This window comes from Hibiscus syriacus, unplaced genomic scaffold, assembly GCF_006381635.1.
Source record: "Hibiscus syriacus cultivar Baekdansim isolate YM2019G1 unplaced genomic scaffold, ASM638163v2 tig00112611_pilon, whole genome shotgun sequence".
NCBI classification, from domain to species: domain Eukaryota; kingdom Viridiplantae; phylum Streptophyta; class Magnoliopsida; order Malvales; family Malvaceae; genus Hibiscus; species Hibiscus syriacus.
Window position 1 is genome coordinate 58159 of NW_024063368.1, and position 13079 is coordinate 71237.

Below are 13079 nucleotides of genomic sequence, written 5' to 3' on the forward strand. Positions count from 1 at the left end.
CTTTAGTTCCAACCACATTTGATCTTAAAAAGTTAGAGAGAGAAAGTCTCATCTTTCTCCGTCAATCCCACTTGCCGTGGCATTTCTCCTTGACTAGCAGAAGGGAGTGGCGTTCTGAGCATCCGAGAGGAGCTAGTCCGCTGGGAGCAGTCCTTGGTGGCCGAGGAAGGCATCTGGCAGTGCACGTCGAAGGCTTTCTCTCCTCCCCTTAGTCCTTGCTTTTATATTTTATTGTTGGGTTGTAAGGAATGAATGAATCTTGCTTTGTGCTTGTTGATTTCGAGCCCCACCATGAACTAATCCTATTTGGTAGGAGTTCGCATGGTTATTTAAGTTGTTATTTTAATGAATGGTTGTTGTTTCATGCTCTATTCTGTTTTGTTTATGATGCTTAAAGTCTTGAGGTTGTAGGAGCTACGAGAGTAGCCTTTCCTTAGGAGGGTTCATGAGGTTCGAGAGAATGCCTTGGCAATTTATCTTTAGTCTTCGAGAGAAGCTAGGGAGGAACTATATAAACAACGGGTTCTAGATAGTAACTAGGCCTAATCCACCTTAGAGATAAGAATAGGATTTTATTCGACTAAAAGGAGTTGTATATAAACGATAGGTTAGATGTTAATGCTGCCGCAAAAAGGTATTGCCGAGACATATTCTATTAGCTGAGTTAATAGGATCACTGCTTGGGCTTACGCCAATCAGTTTTGCCAGGGCATCTTTAGTCTGTCGAGTCCCTTACTAGAGATAGCATAGGGCACATCAGTAGACTCTGTCGGGCAGGGTAAGCATAGAAGAAGCACCATTCAGAGAAATAAACTTAAGTTTTCCTTGTGTCTCCCATCACTCATTTCCATTGCTGCTTGTCTTGTGAGAAAGCTAAAGTCCTACATATATTAAATCTAGTATTTGCATTTTTATTTTGCCTTGACATTTCCATTTGTTTTCACGTATCACAATTTAATTTGCCACGACATATCCATCTGCTACCACACTATCACCACTCCATTTCCACTACGTCCATTCCATTTTGCCACTGCATTCTCATCTGTATATACCATAACTAACTTTACTTAGGTGACAAAGTAAAGTGCCTTGACAAACCTATTTGATTTCCCCAATTCCCTGTGGAGACGATACTCTACTTATCACTTTATTACTTGTTCGATTGTGTATACTTGCACACATATCCGCATCATATTTTAGTACTCACAAACAGCGGACAAGTTTTTGGCGCCGTTGCCGGGGAATTGCAATTGGAAGTTAAATTGATTTGTCATAGCATTTTTATATTACTTGTGTAATTTGTTTTTCTTTTAGTTATCTTTACTTTATATTTTCTTTAATTTTTCATATTTTTTCGAGTTTATGACCAGAAGTAACCCTGAAGAGCCATTGGAACTTATTGATCCTGAAATTGAAAGGCTCTTTAGACAAAGAAGACGAGCACAACGTGTCAATATGTACCAACTCGGAAATCAGGGCATTGGCCATGAGGGTGATCAACATGCCGAGGCAAATCCAAATACTGGGAATGCAGCTAGGCCTCGGGATATTCGTGATCATTTAAATCCAATCTTAGAGGATCTTAACCCTGGAATTGTGGCACCCGATATTCAGGCAGCCCATTTCGAGCTGAAACCTGTCATGTTCAACATGTTAAACTCTATATGGCAGTTTGGGGGCATGCCAAATGAAGATGCCAGGCAGCATATTTGTAACTTTTTGGAAGTGTGCGATTCTTTTCGCCAATAAGGGGTGCACGAAGATGTTATGAAATTAAAGCTATTCCCATATTCCCTACGAGACAGAGCAAGGGCATGGTTGAGTGGAGTTCCAGTGGGTTCTATGGAGTCGTGGACAGATCTGTGCAAATATTTTTTGTTGCGGTATAATCCTCCGAACATGAACACCCAACTTAGGAACGACATTGCTTCATTCTGTCAAGCTAATGACGAGTCGATGCATGAGTGCTGAGATAGATACAAAGCATTGCTTCGCAAGTGTTCAAACCATGGTTTTCAAGATTGGACACAAGTAGTGATGTTCTATAATGGAGTAAACGCACCCACGATGATGATGCTAGATGCCTCGGTAAATGGGACGTTACTGGATAAATCACCAGCAGAGGCATTTGACATCTTGGATAGGATTGCTACCAATGATTATCAGTTTCCCTCAACTAAGCATGGGTTTGGGCGTAAGACACATGGAGCTCTCGAGCTAGATTCTAATGATGTCGTGTCAGCCCAACTTGCTGCCATTACCAACATGCTAAAAAATTTACAAAGTCCAAGTGAGGTAAGGGAAGCGAAGGCAGCCTGTTCAGTTTGTTTATTATGCCAAGGCAATCACAATGAGAGTAATTTCCCAACCAATCAAGAATCCACCAACTTTGTTGGCAATTTTAATCGAGGCAATAACAACCCCTATTCAAACACCTATAATCCTGGATGGCGTCAGCATCCAAATTTTTCTTGGGGAAATCAAGGAAACAACACTGCTCAACAGCCAGCTCGTCAGCAGAATTTTAATGATTCCCAGGGCTATCAATCGAATATACCATGGCATAATCAAAACAAGGGAGGGCCATCTTCATCAAATACTAGTTCTTTGGAGGCCACAATGCAAGAATTCATTGCAACAACAAAAACAATGCTGCAAGACCACTCGACCTCTATAAAAAATCAAGGAGCTCTTCTCTAGAGCCATAGTTCATCGTTAAGGGCACTAGCGAGTCAAGTAGGTCAGATTGCCGCGGTATTACAAGAACGCAAACCCTGACATCTTCCAAGTGACACTGAAGTCACCAAACCTCATAGCAAAGAACAATGCAATGTGCTAACTCTCCGAAGCGGTACACAAATTAATATAGAAGATAAGTATGGGGGAAAACCGAAGGAAGAATCACACCCCACAACCAGTCAAGCTGATAAAGAACTGCAGGAGGAAGCACCGAAGGAAGAAGATAAATCTGAGGGTTCATCAAGTAACAAAGCTGAGGGGGCAAATAAAAATACCACGGTAACTTCTGTTCGCACCCCATCATTACAAGAAGCCAGACCCCCGCCTCATTTTCTGCAAAGACTGAAGAAACATAACGAGGATACTCAGTTTAAAAAATTTGTTGTCATTCTGGGTCAACTGCAGATCAATGTTCCTTTTCTTGAAGCAATGGAACAAATGCCCACATATGCTAAATTTCTAAAAGAAATCGTCACCAAGAAGAGAAAGGTTGAGCAGTACGAAACAATTGCCACGGAAAAAGAATTTTGCTCTTCCTTAAGCAAGCTACCACCAAAAAGACGTGATCCGGGCAGCTTTATCATTCCATGTTCGATTGGAAACAAATTTGTTGGAAAAGCACTGTGTGACCTTGGCTCAAGTGTAAACTTGATGCCTAAGTCGATTTTCGTAAAACTGGGGATAGGAAATGCGAGACCAACTTCAGTCATCTTGTAACTTGCCGATCGATCACATGTGCGTCCAGAAGGGCGAATTGAAGATGTCATCGTGAGGATTGACAAGTTCGTTTTCCCCGTCGATTTTCTGATTCTGGACTATGAGGTGGACGCCACAACGCCCATTATATTGGGGAGACCTTTCCTAGCCACCGGTCGTATTCTCATCGATTATGAGAAGGGCGAGCTAACCATGCGAGTGGCCGATCAATAGATCACTGTTAATGTTTTCCGATCTCTCAAACACATGGATGGTTATGAAGAATGTCAGAGCATTTTTGAGGTAGACACTGAAATTACAAAAGAGGCAGATCAATTTTGCCACGATAATTTCATTCAGCTAGATATTGATGAGAGGCTCCTTGAAGAGCCGAATGACTTTTCATCCGAGGAACAGCAGGTTAGCTTCCTTAAAGCTAGCCCAGGTACGCGCTTTGAACTTTTGAATTTCGAAGAGTTTGTTCCTCCTAAGCCCTCATTACAGCATGCACCTATCCTTGAACTTAAAAATTTGCCACAACATCTTAAATATGCTTATCTGGGTAGTAATGACACTTTGCCTGTGATTATTTCCTATGCCCTTACTCCTAACCAAGAATCTAGTTTGCTAAGTGTTTTGTCACAGCATAAGAAAGCGTTAGGGTGGACGATGGCAGATCTCAAGGGAATAAGTCCAACAATCTGCATGCACAAAATTTTGCTAGAAGAATGCCACGGCAAATCCATAGAGCCACAGCGAAGATTAAATCCAATCATGAAGCACGTTGTGATGAAAGAGGTTCTCAAATGGCTCGATGCTGGAGTGATATACCCTATTTCGGATAGTTCGTGGGTCAGTCCCGTCCAATGCGTGCCTAAAAAGGGAGGCATGACCGTGGTAACGAGCGAAGAAAATGACTTAATACCTACTCGCACTGTCACTGGATGGCGCATCTACATGGACTACTGCAGGCTTAACAAGGCCACCAAGAAGGATCATTTTCCTTTACCATTCATCGATCAAATGCTGGATCGACTTGCGGGCAAGGCATACTATTGTTTCTTGGATGGTTATTCAGGGTATAATCAGATTGCCATAGCACCAGAGGACCAAGAGAAGACGACATTCACGTGCCCGTATGGCACATACGCTTTTCGAAGAATGCCTTTTGGACTCTGTAATGTCCCGACAACTTTTCAGCGTTGCATGCAAGCCATCTTTTCTGACATGGTGGAAGATTTTTTGGAAATTTTTATGGATGATTTTTCTGTTTCCGGAGACGATTTTCAAAAATGCCTCGGCAATTTGGTAAAGGTACTGAAGCGATGCGAGGAGGCTGATCTCGTACTAAACTGGGAAAAATGCCACTTCATGGTGACTGAAGGCATTGTTCTAGGACATAAAATTTCTGCAAAGGGCATTGAGGTCGACAAGGCTAAGATCGAGGTGATCTTGAAGCTTCCCCCACTAAATTCTGTCAAGGGCATTCGGAGTTTCCTTGGCCACGCTGGTTTTTACAGACGATTCATCAAGGATTTTTCCACACTATCCAAGCCTTTGTGCACCTTGCTACAATAGAACCAACCCTTTGTGTTCGATCAGAAATGCCATGATGCATTCAAAGAGCTGAAGCAGAAACTTATCTCTGCACCAATTGTAGTTCCCCCAGATTGGACGGCCCCATTTGAATTAATGTGTGGTGCAAGTGATTTTATCGTGGGAGCTGTGCTTGGGCAGCGTAAAGGTAAAATCTTTCATGTCATATATTATGCTAGCCACACCTTAAATGATGCACAATTAAATTACACAACCACTGAGAAAGAATTACTTGTCGTGGTATTTGCATTTGACAAATTTAGGCCATACTTGATAGGCACCAAGGTTATAGTTCACACTGATCATTCAGCTATAAAATATTTAGTGAACAAGAAAGATGCCAAGCCTAGACTAATCAGGTGGATATTACTTCTGCAAGAATTTGACTTAGAGGTAATTGATAGGAAAGGTACTGAAAATCAGGTTGCAGACCACTTATCTAGGCTAGAAAATATTTCAGAATGCCATGACATTTTTGATATTAAAGAATAATTCCCTGACGAGAAAATTTTATATGCTACGGCAATTCCGTGGTACGCTGACCTGGTTAACTTTCTTGTTAGTGGTATTTTTCCTTATGAATTGAACAACCAGGGCAAAAAGAGGTTTCTTAATGATGCCAAGTTCTACTTTTGGGACGAGCCGTACTTATTCAAGCAATGTGCTGATCAAATGATTCGACGGTGTGTCCCCGAAGAGGAACAAAGCGATATCTTACACCATTGCCACACATCAACTTGTGGAGGGCATTTTGGAGGTTCGAGGACTGCTGCAAAGGTCCTCCAGTCAGGTTTTTATTGGCCATCATTATTTAAAGATGCCCACGCATTTTGCAAGGTGTGCGACAGATGCCAGCGCACTGGAAATATTTCCAGACGACACGAAATGCCGCTGCAAAATATTCTGGAGATTGAGCTCTTTGATGTTTGGGGTATCGATTTCATGGGACCATTCCCATCTTCCTTTGGAGATTTATACATCTTGCTAGCGGTGGATTACGTTTCAAAGTGGGTTGAAGCAATTGCTACGCCGAGAAACGACTCAAAGACTGTGCTCAAGTTCCTTCATAAGAACATCTTCACTCATTTTGGAGTCCCAAGAGCTATTATCAGCGATGAGGGCACTCACTTTGACAACAAGTTGATTGCCAAGGCATTACAGAAATATGGAGTGCGACATAAGATTGCCACGGCATATCATCCGCAGGCGAATGGACAGGCTGAAATCTCCAATCGAGAAGTTAAGCAAATCCTGGAGAAGGTGGTTAACCCCCGAAGGAAATACTGGTCCCCAAAGCTTGACGAAGCATTATGGGCATATAGCACATCATTCAAAACACCTTTAGGAATGTCGCCCTTTAAGATGGTATATGGAAAAGCCTGCCACCTCCTTGTTGAACTAGAGCACAAGGCGTACTGGGCAATCAAAAAGTTAAACTTTGACGAGCAAATTACTGGGGAGAAATGATTACTTGATCTAAATGAAATAGAAGAGTTTCGAGTGCAAGCATATGAAAATGCCAAGCTCTATAAGGAAAAAACCAAAAAGTGGCACGACAGAATGCTTTTGCCACGGCAATTTCATATGGGTCAGAAAGTACTGTTGTTCAATTCTAGGCTCAAGCTCTTCCCAGGCAAATTAAAGTCACGCTGGTCTGGACCATTTGAAGTTCACCATGTTTACCCTTATGGTGATGTTGATATCAAGAACATGGACGATGGATCCATCTTTAAAGTCAATGGCCAGCGCCTAAAGGCTTATCAAGGAGTCCCACCTGCATGTGACAAGTCGGCGTTGCTCTTGCAAGACGTTGACACTGGTCCGACATCTTAAGGATGCCGTGGCATTTTTAACTTACATCTGTACATAAATTATTTTTGTTTTGCCTTTATTTTAATATTTCTCATTATTCCGTAATTATTTTCATTTCATATTTTTGCCAGGGAATCCCACGCACTAAGTACGTGAGGCGTGTTGACGAAGTTGAGAACACTTTGGGCGGAAAAATGAAAAGGAAAAAGGAGGGAAATTTTATTTTGACTTTTGACTTAGGAATGAATTTTTTTCATTTTGTTTTCTTTCCCGCCCTACCCCACCGCTTATCTATTCCCCCCCACTTACTTTTCACTTTCTCTTTTTACTTTCACTTTCTAGTTTCCTCTTCTCCTTTCCAACTGCCGTCGACCACCATAACAACCGCCTCAAAAAGCTCTCTTCCTTCATTTATTTTTGCAGTCTCACGATGGTGCGCTCACGACCAGCCCTACCACCCTCACCACCACGCTTTGTCGACGAGGCTGCCAAGGAACGCTATCAAACCATAAAGAACCGACGAGTCTTTTTCGAGTTGGGCTTTGTCTTCTCCGAGGCGGAGAACGTCGATTTGGGCAGCGAAGTGCTGGACGTGGTCACTAAGCATAAGTGGCAGAAGTTTGCCAAACATCCTGCCCCTGTTAACGCCACAATAGTGAAGGAGTTTTATTCTAACATTACCGAGCCAAATCAGCATGCCGTGATGGTTCGCGGCATTTCTATTCGTTTTACTCCTACCGCTATTAACCGTTATTTTAAACTGCAGGTTACTGATGACCACCATGCGAGCTTTGCCCAATAGGCCGACCATGAAACTTACCAAGGCATCCTGGAAGACTTGTGTCTTCCCGGTACTCAGTGGAACGGTCAGCAACTGAAACGAAAGACCGTTGATAGGGATCGACTGCTCCTCCATGTCAAACTGTTGCACCACCACCATGAAGCCAAGGTACCTTGCATTGCATTGTATTCATAGCATGTAGTTTTCATTTTTCTTAGATTTAGTAAGCATTGGGGATAATGCTTCTCTCAAGTTTGGGGGAAGTAGGGTTCTCGCATCATTGTATGATAGTATTAGTAAAATGAATATGCCATGACATTAGTAAATATAGAATTAGTTTTCTGGAATTAATTGAGGATGCCTGATGATGAAGAATTATTGATGGCTAGGATAGAATGTATATGACTGGTTGAGGATGATAGAACCAACTCTAGGACTTACTTCTTTGAAACCCTTGAACACGAGTGTATGTTTTCCATGCTTGAGAAACTTAGAAATTTTTTATAAGAGAATTCTTAAATGTCGTGGCATAAAACTGTGAATGATAAAAACCCCGCATAAAAAATAAGAAATATAAATTATAAATAAATGCCTTGGCATATCTGTAGAGGAACACTCCACTATGTCTTGGCATATGAGTGAATGAAAGTAGTCACAGGATGACTCTACCTGACTAGCTCGGGGGTGAAAGGTATGCTCCCTTTCATCTAGAGTGTGGGATGGTAGAGTGATGGGCTGACTCTCCTCGTAGCAGAAGTAATCAAAGAAAACAAAGGGGAGTAGTAATTTGAAAATGTCATGGTAAATTGAGAAAGCTTGAGTAGAAAATTTTTAGGTTTGTTAAGCATGGACTGGATACAAACACGCACACACCCACATAGAGAATCTTGCCCTAGGGGATGGTACTTGATTTCTCAAACTAGTCTAGCTTGTTGAAGCCATATGAGCTGAGGGCTGAAATTTTATCCCATATAACTATTCTTATTCTGAACTTGTCATGGTATTTTTGTTTTGCTTATCACTATCCATTGCTTGAGGACAAGCAATAGCTTAAGTTTGAGGGTGTGATAACTCCTTGAAAAGGTCATATTTTGGGACCTTTTTACTTAAGTTATTGAATGTCTAAGAGCCCATTTAGGACCATTTAGATGCATTTAGGAGCATATAGTTGCATGTGGTGGATTTCAGTTTGCCGTGGCATTTTATTTTTACAGCGGTGCTGCTTTATGGGAAAGGTACTTGTCTGATGATGTGCAGGTGTTGAAAGCAAGGAAAAGAGGATTTAAAATGCCGTGACATAAGGATATTGCTGAGCTAAATAAAAATGCCAAGTTCAAATGGCATTTCAGGAGCGTACAAGGAGAGAAAAGATATTTTCTAGCCAGCTGTCCCAGATTTTACGCATGCTCTGCCCGAGATACCCACCGCAGCATTTTGGCGCTTCAACCACCGGTTCTGTTGATGACGTTGCCTAGTCTGACCCTACAGATCCTGTCGGTCCTAGGGCGCCTGTAGCGGGATTATGCCGGTCTCTAGCCAGCTACCTAGGATGTATCATTGCCTAGTCTGCTCGACTCCCAAGTAACTCAACTATGGTTTTGGGGTTTCCTAGGATGGTTAACACCAAACCTTAGGATTTCTTTTCCCCTATAAATAGAGGAGGAAGCCATATTGAAGAGGACTTTAGTTCCAGCCACATTTGATCTTAAAAAGTTAGAGAGAGAAAGTCTCATCTTTCTCCGTCAATCCCACCTGCCGTGGCATTTCTCCTTGACTAGCAGAAGGGAGTGGCGTTCTGAGCATCCGAGAGGAGCTAGTCTGCTGGGAGCAGTCCTTGGTGGCCGAGGAAGGCATCTGACAGTGCACGTCGAAGGCTTTCTCTCCTCCCCTTAGTCCTTGCTTTTATATTTTGTTGTTGGGTTGTAAGGAACGAATGAATCTTGCTTTGTGCTTGTTGATTTCGAGCCCCACCATGAACTAATCCTATTTGGTGGGAGTTCACATGGTTATTTAAGTTGTTATTTTAATGAATGGTTATTGTTTCATACTCTATTCTATTTTGTTTATGATGCTTAAAGTATTGAGGTTGTAGGAGCTACGAGAGTAGCCTTTCCTTAGGAGGGTTCATGAGGTTCGAGAGAATGCCTTGACAATTTATCTTTAGTCTTCGAGAGAAGCTAGGGAGGAACTACATAAACAACGGGTTCTAGATAGTAACTAGGCCTAATCCACCTTAGAGATAAGAATATGATTTCATTCGACTAAAAGGAGTTGTGTATAAACGATAGGTTAGATGTTAATGCTGCCGCAAAAAGGTATTGCCGAGACATATTCTATTAGCTGAGTCAATAGGATCACTGCTTGGGCTTACGCCAATCGGTTTTGCCAGGGCATCTTTAGTCTGTCGAGTCCCTTACTAGAGATAGGATAGGGCACATCAGTAGACTCTGTCGGGCAGGGTAAGCATAGAAGAAGCACCATTCAGAGAAATAAACTTAAGTTTTCCTTGTGTCTCCCATCACTCATTTCCATTGTTGTTTGTCTTGTGAGAAAGCTAAAGTCCTACATATATTAAATCTAGTATTTGCATTTTTATTTTGCCTTGACATTTCCATTTGTTTTCACGTATCACAATTTAATTTGCCACGACATATCCATCTGCTACCACACTATCACCACTCCATTTCCACTACGTCCATTCCATTTTGCCACTGCATTCTCATCTGTATATACCATAACTAACTTTACTTAGGTGACAAAGTAAAGTGCCTTGACAAACCTATTTGATTTCCCCAATTCCCTGTGGAGACGATACTCTACTTATCACTTTATTACTTGTTCGATTGTGTATACTTTCACACATATCCGCATCATATTTTAGTACTCACAAACAGCGGACAAGAAGCAGCACATGATGAACAAGAACCAGAGAGTTCTGAAGCTCCAACAACTCGTCAATCAGATCGTGCGAGAAGACGTCCCAATTGGCACTCAGATTATGTTATAGAAGGTAATATTGCATACTGCCTTTTAACAGAGGACGGTGAGCCATCAACATACCAGGAGGCAATAAACAGCTCAGATGCTTCACTATGGATGATGGCGATGCAAGAGGAAATTCAAGCCCTTCATAAAAATAATACATGGGACCTTGTGCCACTACCACAAGGAAGGAAGCCAATTGGTAACAAATGGGTCTTCAAAATCAAGCAAAATGGTGATGATCAAGTTGAGAGGTATCGTGCAAGACTGGTGGTCAAAGGATATGCTCAAAAAGAAGGTATTGATTTCAATGAAATATTTTCTCCTGTGGTTCGACTAACAACAGTTCGAGTAGTTTTGGCAATGTGTGCTATATTGGACTTACATCTAGAGTAGCTAGATGTTAAAACAGCTTTTCTTCATGGAAATCTTGAAGAAGAGATTTGCTTGCTCCAGCCTAAAGGTTTTGAAGAAAAAGAAAAGAAGAACTTGGTTTGCAGGTTGAACAAATCTTTGTACGGTCTAAAGCAGGCGCCGAGGTGTTGGTATAAGAGATTTGATTCCTTCATTATGTGCCTTGGATACAACAGACTTAATGCAGATCCTTGTGCTTATTTCAAGAGGTTTGGTGATAACAATTTTGTTATATTGTTGTTGTATGTGGATGACATGTTGGTTGCAGGACCCAACAAAGATCATATTGAAGAATTGAAGGCACAACTAGCTAGGGAATTTGAAATGAAGGACTTGGGATCAGCAAACAAGATTCTAGGGATGCAAATTCACCGAGATAGAACTAATAGGAAGATTTGGCTTTCACAAAAGAATTACTTAAAGAAGATCTTGTCACGATTCAACATGCAAGATTGTAAGCCAATTTCTACCCCTCTTCCTATTAACTTCAAATTATCCTCCAGTATGAGTCCTAGCAGCGAAGAAGAGAGGATGGAGATGTCTCGAGAACCGTATGCATCAGTAGTGGGAAGTTTAATGTTCGCTATGATATGCACAAGACCAGACATTGCACAAGCAGTGGGAGTGGTTAGTCGGTACATGGCGAATCCAGGCAAAGAGCATTGGAATACAGTAAAGAAGATCCTTAGATACATCAAAGGGACTTCAAATGTTGCATTATGTTACGGAGGATCAAACTTACTAATCAATGGTTATGTAGATTCTGACTATGCAGGGGATTTGGATAAAAGCAAATCTACTACAGGATATGTGTTCAAAATTGCTGGTGGAGTTGTAAGCTGGGTTTCAAAATTGCAGTCAGTTGTGGCTACGTCCACAACAGAGGCAGAATATGTAGCAGCTACACAAGCCAGTAAAGAAGCAATTTGGTTGAAGATGCTATTGGAGGAGCTTGGGCATAATCAAGAGCATGTTTCTCTGTTTTGTAACAGTCAAAGCGCCTTGCATCTAGCAAGGAATCCAACATTTCATTCAAGGACAAAGCACATACGAGTTCAGTACCATTTCATTCATGAAAAGGTGGAAGAATGGACGATAGATATGTAGAAGATCTATACCAAAGATAACATAGCAGATTTCATGACGAAGGCAATCAACGCTGATAAATTTACCTGGTGTCGATCCTCTTGTGGCCTGTCAGAAACGTAATCAACATGAAGGTACAAGGTAGAAAGAATGGTGTGAAGATATGATTGTTCCAGTCAAATCTTCAAGTGGGAGATTATTCAAAGTCAAAGCATGTTTTTGTTGAAAAACATCAAAGCAGTCGGTGGCTTTCAAGAATTATTAAAAATTATTTTTTGTTAAATTATGCAAGGGATAATTACAACATTTAGTCACTTTAATTTAGGGTATTTTCAAGATTAGTCCTTAAAGCTTCTATTATAAATACCTAGCTCATTTAGCTTCAAAATCATCCCAAAGCATTCTAGCTTTCTTCCAATACTAGAGATAATTTAGAGAGTTTCTTAAGAGTTGTTTTCTCCTTTTTATCAAGAGAGAATTATCATTGTTTTCTCCTTGGTAGATCGAGAGAAGTTGTAATTCCTATTTTCTCATAGTGAAATTCTTTTGTCCGTGGTTTTTACTCTATATTATTTAGGGGTTTTCCATGTAAATTTTGTGTCTCTTTTATCTTCATTTTTATTTTCTCAAATTATCAGTTGCGATTTTGCTCTATCCGATAGCCGTCTTCCGCAACATTATCGACAAATGTTAAATGGGTTGAAATTAATATTATTAAAGATAACAATCATAAGTTTTGAATATAAATCATAAAGCCGAACTTTGACACTCCAACCCTACCTTGATAGTAATAATTACATGATTGGTATTATTAGGCGTTTAGACAAGGGAGCCTCTGCCCTGATCCTCATATTTCATCATTTTGGCATTGCAAACTTCAATAATAGCTTCATCTTCAGCCTCCCCAATTACCCTTTTTCTTGATTACACAAGCATGGAGACAAAGTGTTTGAGGCCATAACCCCACAACAGC